This window comes from Erythrolamprus reginae, chromosome 5 (genome assembly GCF_031021105.1).
Source record: "Erythrolamprus reginae isolate rEryReg1 chromosome 5, rEryReg1.hap1, whole genome shotgun sequence".
In the NCBI taxonomy this organism is placed as follows: domain Eukaryota; kingdom Metazoa; phylum Chordata; class Lepidosauria; order Squamata; family Dipsadidae; genus Erythrolamprus; species Erythrolamprus reginae.
The window spans coordinates 40,126,641-40,137,117 of record NC_091954.1 but is presented as its reverse complement, the minus strand read 5'-3'; positions in this window follow the sequence as shown (position 1 = coordinate 40,137,117).

Genomic DNA, 10,477 nt, shown 5'->3' with positions numbered 1-10,477 from the left:
ACACAATATGTTATGTAATATTATTTGACTCACTGCTTTACCAGCTTAATAAATCAGCCATTATAGGAATCTATGTATGATATGTGATAAAAAACTAACAACCATCTAGATTCCTTATGTGAACATGTTTTAACTATTTGGGAAGCGACAGCTGGATTTTTAGCATCCTAGGAATAAAGCCAGCTGAGTTGCCTTGAGCCAGTTGCTTTTTTTCAACCTTAGGAAGGAGGAAATGGCAAATGACTTCCAAAAAACCTTAGCAAGAAAATTCAGAGAATTTTCCAGGCAAGGCTGGAAATAAATACTATATATACTTGTGTATAAGACCAAAATTCTTTTTTTGAAAATACACCACCAAAATTGGGTTTAACATATACACAGGAGCAGAAGTCAGCATTTTAAAAAAAGTATTTAAATGATACTATAAAGGTTTGCATATCTAAGAATTGTCAACAGGTATCAGATAATGCAGCCTTTAAGTTAAACGTTACCAGCTGAGCAGAGGAGTCGAACAATTCCATTGCTGCCAGAGAAGATATATGGACAAAAAATAACCTCATAAACTTTATTTTCCAAAACAGATTTCATTTTCATGATATTTTGGCTGCAATTTTGGAAGTTGGCTTATCCATTTCTTTTCATGCAAATATATTCCAAATAAATTCCAAAAATCATTTTGTATTATGTATATTTTCTTTGAAGCCAATCATTACATTATATCCACATAGGTTAGTTTACAGTTGCTTTCTTCCAAGATATTTTAGAAAATGTCTTAATCATGCTTTCGGCTCTGGTTGGTGTTTCCTGTATCCTAATCAAGTATTAACCAAATCCAACCTGACTTAGTTTTCTGGTTCAGACAAAGTTGGCCAGGGGCTGCCATCTACAATTTGCTAAATTGGACTTGTGGAACTACAGCCTTTCTTTCAATTTCTCAGTCAGTTATTTAATTTTAATGATGCAGCTCAGACAAACCAACTGACCTCTTATAAATCTTCCATGACATTGGAGGATAATTATTTTGTGTTTGTCTTTAAAGAACATGCCAGGGGTAATCCATCACACTGATGGTTTATAAGAAAAATACAAAACTCATTCTATACAAACAAGCAGTGAAGGACTGCCGTCTCTGGCGCTACTGGTGCATCCTCCCTGGTTGTTGCAGGCGGGCGTTTGTCTGGCATGCGTACACTCATCAGTGTGAGATTTGGGGAGGCTGTGAGGATTCACAGCTGCCTTAATTGCTCTTTTGTTTTTGTTTTTGGCTACATTCCAGGACTGTTATCTGGGTGAGAGAAATTTGGCTCTTCTTAAAATGTCTGCTTTCAAAACTGTATCTGATAAACTATTTCCATTTTTCTCCTGTGCTGGTGTGCGTGTGTTTGAATTTGCATTCCTAACTCACTGGGGGGCTATTAGTGAAGAGCCCAGCATTACACCGGCTAGCAGCCCACCACTGTCCTAATCACTCCTGACTACTGATCACAATCAGGAGGCTGTGAGTTTGATCCTAGGTAGAGGCAGATATTTTTCTCTCTGGGCACACTGAGAATATATCTGCTTATATACACCTTGCAGACAATGCAACTCCTTTCAACAGTTCCAAGAAGGCTGCATGCCCATTTGCACCACTCAGGTAACCCTCACAACACAGATATTCTCCAGGTTATCTCAACAACGTGCTAAAAGAAATGACTAGCTGTCTGAAAAGAGTCTAAATTCTTCAATTCCCCACCATCCAGTCAGAGCTGAAGAAGCTTCTTGAATGAGAAGTGAAACATCTTCAAAGAAAAAACAAGAAAGTCCAAGAAAGCACCTTTGAGACAATTATGACTGAGAATCTCCACAGACATTCCTAAAAGTGCATTCTTTTAATTTATATCTGAACTGGCCATGGAAAAAAGTCTTGCCTAAATCATCCTTTTGTCAGAATATGGACTTTTGCACCAGTGCAGCATGGAAACACTCAAAGTTATATTCTTCAAATCTTACTTGCTCTTCCAGCCTTCCAGTTCAAGCATTGGCATTTTGCAACCTATTCTGGGAAGACCACTTCTCACACAAATGACAAATAATGGTCTTCTCCCTTAATATTATTAATAAAATTCAATCATGAATCCCTTTGTTCACTTTTTTTAAAAAGGTTACATAGGTTTAAGCAGAGTAATTTTTTCTCTTATTGAAATGTATTAGGCAAATGTCATTCCTGTCAGAAAAGCTAATTGATAATGTGATTTGTTATGTTGCTAATACATAATCCAGAAAGCTTTTTTAAAGGCTTTAATACATGAATAGTATTGTTTAATATTTATTGTGTTAACAGAGAAAGCATCAGGTTTAAAAAAACAGAGCTGTATAAATGAAATATTTCTGGAAGCTTTTATTCTCGTTTTGGGATTTTGCCAATGGTTTTCTGGTGGAAAGGTCATTATTTCCTAAGTAATTTTTTACCAGAACGTATTTCTTTAATATGTTCGTGTGTGTGTTTTTATTAAGAAAGAACAAGGATTATATACATTTCAGAAAAAAGTAGTTTCTCTAGTAAATCAAAAGTAGTTTAAAGCTCAAGTAAAATTTGTTAATTATATACACTAGGAGATATATTTTTTCTATGTAAGGTACTTGATTTTTAAAATGCATATTATTCATTCACCTATTTTTTTAAAAAAAGTGTTACTATCAAATAGCTATTGTGATCATTTAAAGTGAAGAGTCAGATATTTTAATCCTTTGGAGCACTTCTAGGAGTTTTCATTTCTGCAGCTTCAAAATACTTTGGGTAATCAGATATTAAAGATAATTTGAGGAGACTACTGTGCAGTCCACTGAGCTTCACTAATCTTTATAGTGATAACTACTGTTCTGCCCACGTGTCTCCACCACCCGTAATTACAGGGTAATTAGTCCAGGAAGACACACACCACATGATAAAAGGAAAACCCAAAAGTTTTTTATAAACAGAAAACAGAAACAGCTCCCTTTTTAAATGTCAAAGGGATTTTCTGGTACACACAAGGCACAGGTTAAATACAGTCCAATTGCTCACCCAATAACTGGGAAATTGAGTCCAATTCTAAAGTCCAGAGAGTCCACACACACAATCCTGAACAGCAAAAACCATGATCTTGACGAAACAATGAATCAGATAAACTGCCATGAGGCTAAAACACCAGGCTGCGCTTTTATCTGTAGCACTAATTACAGCAGCCCCACCCAACCACAGGTGGCCTCATTTTCTCTTGTAATAATCCTTCAGTTGTTGTCTCCTATGCATCACTCTACGCATGCGTGGATGTCTCATTAATTCTTGTTCAGAATCCAAGGATGATACAGATGACTGATCTCCTCCTGGGCTGTCTGCCAAACTCCCCTCTTCCCTGTCACTCACGCTTCCTTGGTCAGAGGAGACTTCGTCGGCAGATTCCACTGGGAGCAAAACAGGTCTGCGGCATGTGGATGTCTCCCCCACATCCACCTTCACATTCCTTGGGGCAGGAACTGGGCCAGAGCTAACCACAACAACTACATAGGTAAGTTTCCTAGTATTTCCTGTCCCTATTCATTTGTAAAAGCTGCTGTCTTTATCTGTATTTTTCTGTTCAGGTACATGATTTTCCCCACTACCTTTTTATCTGCATCTGTGTATACTTGTTTGTCTAAACTATACTTCTCAATTGTTTATGACTTCAAGTGTTTACTGAATTGTTCTTATTTTTTATCATTTCTAAATTCAGAAGGCACTCATTCCAAATGAATGCTTTAGAAAAGCTATTGTTTTGAAGAGCAAAGCCAAAGTACATAAGCATATATGTGTACAAGCAACAGACATGTTTGTATGCACATATTCATGCGAGTTTACATAGACATAAGATCTTCATACCCTTCATGTTAATACCATTTTCTATGCACATATTCATGCAAGTTTACATAGACATGTTCTGTTTCGAGCCCACCGGATCGGAACCAAGAAGCCACTACGAACTAAGGATTTAATTCAAACATTATTTATATATTTAAAGATACTTTTTACAGACAAAATCAAACTGTTCAATTCATGTTGGCAGATAACATACATCTGGCAGCCAAGAGGTAGCCAATTAACACATTCTTTCTTTTAGATAAGGTCCATAAATCACTCATATAACCTCACAGATCTCCAGATTTTGTTTCATTCTATTTATCTGTAATCCTACATAACTTTTAAAGGAGCCATGGCAATTTCTCAGCACAGCATTTCTAGAACTCTGGATCTGTATGTTGTTTCATGACAAACGTTGCAGGACCATACCTCATTACTCAGAAGCCCTCCCTTATATACAGACCAGGCATGGTTAACTGTTTCCTAGAGCTATGACTGACTAGACTTTTCCCCATAGACTACTTTCTAAACCTTTCCCCATAAAGCGGTTCCCTCTGCTTCTAAACCTTCTGACATGGGCATCTCATAAGGGCTCCTGCTCCTCAATGTCCTCATCCCACTCTGAGTCAAATGTTACCATCATTGGGGTTTCTACAGTCTCTGGAGGTTCTTCAGGTTCCAGTCTCCCTCACTCTCACTCACTGATTCAGCTGGCAAGAATGCTGTCCTAGGGTACCAAGACAGGCCTGGTTCATCCTCCTCAGAATCTTCACTAACAGACCCGGTCGTGGACCACTCACAGCAAGAGATAAGAATGTCATCTTCACAAGATCATCAGACCTTCCAATAACCTCCTTAGGCATGTAGTAGCTCTGGATTGGTTTCCCCAGCAAAGGAAACTCCTGCCTCCTCATCTTTGGTACACCACTGATACAACCACAGGAAAACCATACTCACAAGGTTGTCTAGAATAGAATGATGATGATAATGATGACAAAGATGTTGTTGGCATTGCTCTTACTGTTATTGTATTGTTGCTGTATCAGATCAAATTCTGCAATTTTGCAATTGTGGCAAGAATTTTAGCCCTGAGATCCATATTATTCTGATAGTACTGTACCAATAGCCTTGAGAACTATTCTATCCAGATGGTAGTGTTCCTTCTGATTCTATACACTAATAGTGATCCTCTGAATGTTGGATCTCAACATTTCCTCTAACATGCCTCAATTTATTGAGGCAAAAGCTAGAAGAAATGTTTGCTTCCTAGAGCAGGATTATCAAACTCAAAGCCCATGGGCTGGATCCAGCTGACATGATGCTTATTTCTGCCACTTGGGGCTGACCTGGAAATTGGTCTACAGTGCCTCTGCCAGTGAAAATGGAGCTTGGGAGGGCCACATCACAGCTGAAAACGGAGCTCAGAAGCACATTTTTGTTGGCAGAGTGCTCAGGCTACCATAGGTACTGTATCTCCGACACGAGTGAGATGGCCACACCCAACCTGACTAGGCCTGTTACGTACTGAATAGGGGATGGGAGGCACTCTGGTGCACTTATGCACGTCCCTTACTAACCTCTTAGAAATCAGGAGAGGTCAACAGTGGATAAGGGTAAAGTTTTGGGGGTAAGGTGATGATTCTACAGAGTCTGGTAGTGAGTTCCATGCATCAACTACTCGGCTACTAAAGTCATATTTCCTGCAGTCGAGTTTAGAGTTGTTTACTTTAAGTTTAAATCTGTTGTGTGCTCGTGTGTTGTTGTGGTTGAAGCTGAAGTAGTAGTTGATAGGAAGGACATTGTAGCAGATGATTTTATGAGCTATGCTTAGATCATGTTTAAGGCGACATAGTTCTAAGCTTTCTAAACCTAGGATTGTAAGTCTAGTTGTGTAGGATATTCTGTTGCGAGTGGAGGAGTGGAGGGCTCTTCTGGTAAAGTATCTCTGGACATTTCTAGAGCAGTGATGGTGAACCTTTTTTTTCTTGAGTGCCGAAAGAGTGTGCATGTGTGCTATTGCGCACGGGTGAATGTCCATGCCCATAATTCAATGCCTGGGAAGGCCGAAAATAACTTCCCCCACCCATAAAGGCCTCCTGGAGGTCGGAAACGGCCTGTTTACCAACTTCTGGTGAGTCCAGTAGGATGTCGCCCTCCCCAGGCTCCAAAGGTTTTCCTGGAGTCGGGAGAGGATAAAACGCCCTCCCTCATGCCCCCAGAGACTCTCTGGAAGCCAAAAATGTCCTCCCAGGGCCTCTGTGCAAGCCAAAAATTAGCTGGCCGGCACACACGTGCACATTGGAGCTGAGCTAGGACAATGGCTTCCATGCCAGCAGATATGGCTCCGTGTTGCACCTGTGGTGGCACAGGTTCGCCATCACTGTTCTAGATGTCCGAAATGCTGTGTGGATTCCAGACAGATGAGCTGTATTCAAGGATTTGTCTGGCGAAAGTTTTGTATGCTCTGGTTAGTAGTGTGAGATTACCAGAGCAGAAGCTATGTAGGATTAAGTTGACAACTCTTGAAGCCTTTTTGGCGATGTTGTTGCAGTAGGCTTTGGCACTTAGGTCATCTGATATGAGTATTCCAAGGTCTTCTACAGGGTGAGGGTTGTCTGTAAGGTCTTGTTTATTCAGTTTGTATTTTCTGGTTCTTTTTGCCAATGTGTAGGACAGAGCATTTTTTGGTTGAAATTTGGAGTTGCCAGATGTTTGACCATTCAGACATGGTCAAGGTCTTTCTGGAGAGTAGCTGTGTTATTGGTGGTGTTGAAAAGTTTTGCATCATGGTGAAGAGAACGCAGTTGCTTGTAATGTGATTGCAAAGGTCACATTATGGGCTTTTTCGAGTATTATGATCCATGAGTCCAGGATATAAATTACAGGAATTTTCCTGCAGTTCCTCAGTTCCAGTTTTCAGTAAATAAATGTTGTTGTATCTATTACAGTCTGTTTCTTGCCTTCTGAAGCCCACTACTCAATAACACCTACCTGGGCTGCCCAAGAACACAACTCTTATGCAATTTGAGTTTGACACCCCTATCTTAGCGAAACAGATGCCCTTGATTTAGTTCTTCTCTTTATGCAAGTCTGCTTAATTCCAATATTTTCCACTTCTAACAACAATACTATACAGAATAAGTGCAAATGTTATGCATTTCCAAATGTTCCTAACTGTATTATTGTTAAATGTTTCCTGGAATCCAGGCTCCAAAAGTCAAGATTCCAAGTTGGTTGTTTCCTGGATCTCAGCATAACTCTTTATCAATGCTTTATGATAAAGTAGGGCTGTCAGACTGTAAAGAAATTCTTGGTTTTCCTCATCCATCTTCCTGACAGAAGACAGTGGGGTAGTTGCCAAGGCTAAAACATCTATTAAACATGGCAACATTTTGGGGGGAAACACTCTGGAAGATTAAACATTTTGCATCAGCTGCATCAAGAAAATGAACTTTTGTAAACTATCAAATTAGCTCCTAATATCTTGATGTCCGACACAGATGGATAATCATTCTTAATCTTGGTTGCCCAATGCCAGTTGGCTTTAGCATTCACACATCCTTTTTAAAGAAATGACGTTAATAGCTGAATGTGATAAATTTTTGCCTGTAACCTGTTGCTAAAAATAAGCATTTGAACCTTCTCATGTCATTTGCTAAAACAATGATTGCAAAACTCCATGCTGTATTAAAGCAGCAGGAAAAAACCCTCCGGGGTTGAGCCACTTTTTAAAAGAACGTTGCTGCTGATTGTTCTAAGAAATAGGCAAACATAGCTCCCATTTTGAGTTAAAGAATAACCACACGCCTTTGTTTTTAATCTGTTAACAATTATGCTGAAGACATCTATAGCCTGATTTAAAATTATACAAAATGAAAAGCTGTTAAAAATGGAGCAGGTTGAAATGAGCAATCTATGTGGAAAATGTAACCAAAGCCAGTAGATTAAAGATGGAAGAAAAAAATTATTCCGATAATATATGCCTTATCTAAATTATCAGGCATTTTTAGAAACTGCTTCTGCACCAAAAAACTACTTTCTTAAGACTGAAAATGAATCCATAAATTTGCTTAATGTATTTTCTAATTACCACCATGATCATAATCCAGATTATAAAGCATTATTTTTCACCCTTGAACTTAAGATGAGACAACACAATCCTTTCAGCAGTTCCAAAAAGGTTCGACACATCTTTGCACTGTTCAGGTGATCCTGAGAGCACAGTTAAACTTCCAAGTGGCCTCAATGACTCTCAGAAAGAATGCTAATGACCAGATGACTGCAAGGAATATAAACCCTTCCATTCCGTCAGAATTGAAGAAGCTTCTTGGATGAGAAGTGAAACAACTTGAAGGAAAAAAACAAAGAAAGTCCAGTTGCCTTTTGAAAAGCACCTTTGGGACAACCATGACCTGAATAATTGAGAACCTCCATAGACATTAAGATGAGAGTACACACTCCTAGAATTCCCCAACCTAAGGAATGAGGCTTTAAGTCTAAATATGTTAAAGTTACCAAAGCTCAGAGATATTGTTATAAAGGAATATCAGGAAAAATCTATGGTTTATCTGTTACCAATGTAGCATTGTATTAAGGCTCATTACAACACTATGTAAATTAGGGAGAGAAACTGGGCAAAGGTCACTTAGTGATCAGGGATTTGCATCTTTAACAATTGTTAGGATTGCATTAAACAGAATCTTGCAAATCTGAAAGCATCTCTCCTTCCCAGCAGTGAAATCTACTTACCTTACCTAGCTTTGCATTTCGTGTGCACGCTTGATGTGCGCCACTGTCGTACATGCATGCGCAGAGGGTTAGAAAAAAGAAAATGGTGAGGTCCAGGCAGGTGGGCGGAGCCTCGCACAGCTGCCACTACTGGTTCTCCGAATCACCAGCAGCCACTGCTATCTGTACACCCGAATAGCCAAACCAATAGCATTTCAGCCCTGCTCCTGTCCCTCACGTTTGCTGTCCCCAAAATTAGGGAGGGCCCTTTCCAGATGCATTTTTCCCCCCTAGCCCTCCTTTGGATTTAATATTTCATTTATCAGTTGTTGAGGTTGCAGCTCTTCCTGCCATCATCCAAGGTCACTCCCACATACGCTCACACGTTATCACACGTTGTAATCAATAAATCAAAAGCTAATTAAATGAATATTGTAATATGCACACATCTAGAAAGAGATGTAAACTTTATGTCCAAATCTATTGATGGTGTTTTGGTCTCCATTTTGAATGAACTTAAAAATTGTCCTAAGGATTGAAACCACAGCATCCAAGAGCTCCAAGTTTGATGGAAGTAGACACCATGAGTCACAGTGGTCTTTGGAACAAGGGTCATAATAATTACAACATTCTTTTTGTTCCTAAAGTAAACTCCACTTTCCCTCAAATTTCCAGAGGTCTGCAAAACTTCACTTGACCTAAAATTCAATTAACTTTACACCTTAAGAATATCTAAGAATGAAATGGAGCAAATATGAAAGGAATCATGGGTGCTTTTAAGTAAGTAATTTGATGAGAGAAACATGGTTGACGTAGTTATCTGATCAGTCTGGCTGGGCAGGGGAAAGAAAGGGGAAATTCCATTTATTTCTATCCACAGATAAACCCTCAAAACAACAAAATATTACAGATGTCGTGATATTTATACTCCTGTGAAACAGACATCTTATATTTCTATCGTGTTCTAATTAACTTTAGCATAGCAGGGGAGCTTCCAATAGCATTTTCCAGTGACACATTCATGTCTTAAAAGGAACACAAACAATTTATCATAGCAAACAGACATGTCTAACTTGCTGAGAAAGAAATATTCTAAAAGTTTGAGAGAAAGTGGGCATGATTGATTTTGGGAATTTTATTTGATATTACTTTTTCTATTAACCAGAAGTAAGAAGATGAAAGCATGCAATATAGTTATATAATGTATGGACATAACATGCTGAAGTGTTTGATTTAACTCACTGCAGACGGCTAGAATGTTATGTGACCATATAAATCATTGCCAAGTCTTAAAATAAGAACTTAATTGTGCTCGGTCAGATCCAGATTTACTGGCCTTCCAACACTCCCCTAGATATTTTTTCTGGCGTTTCTACCCCTGAGTTCCTTGGTGAACCAAGGAGATCTCCTGGGTCTACTGCCACAGAGAGGTCGCAAACTCTGCCAAATTGCATATAAGTAAATCTGGTATTTCCCCAAGTGCCCTCTGAAAACCCACTGGGTCCATTAGTCATCTGGGGTGGAGCCACCTTATCGGTTTCACCTCTCTGCGAGGGAGGATTGGAGCAGAAAATGAGTTGACCATGACAAGAACATGATTTCTAGGTCCCTTAAATTCAGATCATTGCTCAACTGCCCCTAGAGGAATACCATGTTGGGAGTGTGCTCCCTCTCGTGATAAATTATGGCTTGAACTATCTTTCCTTGCATGTAATGAGTCTCTCTCATATATTATATTTCACTTTTAAGTTGCATTACTTAAATGAACTTTTGCACCTTATTCTAATTTTTTGAGTTTCACCTGTATAATACCATCAAGCAAAATCAGTCAATTTTTTGGGAAAGACTCAACAGGTGGATAAAAATGGCAAATCAATTCTAAACATTGGC